Raw genomic sequence first — 365 nt, 5'->3', positions numbered from 1 at the left:
TTCAAAGCAGCTTGGGTGAGATTTAAGGCTTACCAAAGGGACTGTCCACACCATGGTTTCTCCAAGGTTCACTTGCTAAGTATCTTCTTCAGAGGGTGTGACTGGGAGTATCAGTTAGCTTTAGATGCTGCAAGTCATGGGAATTTCAAGACAAGACTTTCAGAAGATGCTGAATGTTTGATTGAGAACTTAGCTGCTAGCAATAGTACTAAGAGAGCAGATGCTGAAAGGAAGAGATTACATGGAGGATATGATTCAAACCAGCTAGCTTCTGTTAATGCTAAGCTTGATTCAGTGCATAATCTCCTTGTGGGCAAGAAGTCAGTTCACTTTGCTGCTGAAGTTGAGACATTTGAGCCACAACC

Source organism: Camelina sativa, chromosome 5, assembly GCF_000633955.1.
Source record: "Camelina sativa cultivar DH55 chromosome 5, Cs, whole genome shotgun sequence".
In the NCBI taxonomy this organism is placed as follows: Eukaryota; Viridiplantae; Streptophyta; class Magnoliopsida; order Brassicales; family Brassicaceae; genus Camelina; species Camelina sativa.
This window is presented reverse-complemented; position numbering follows the sequence as displayed.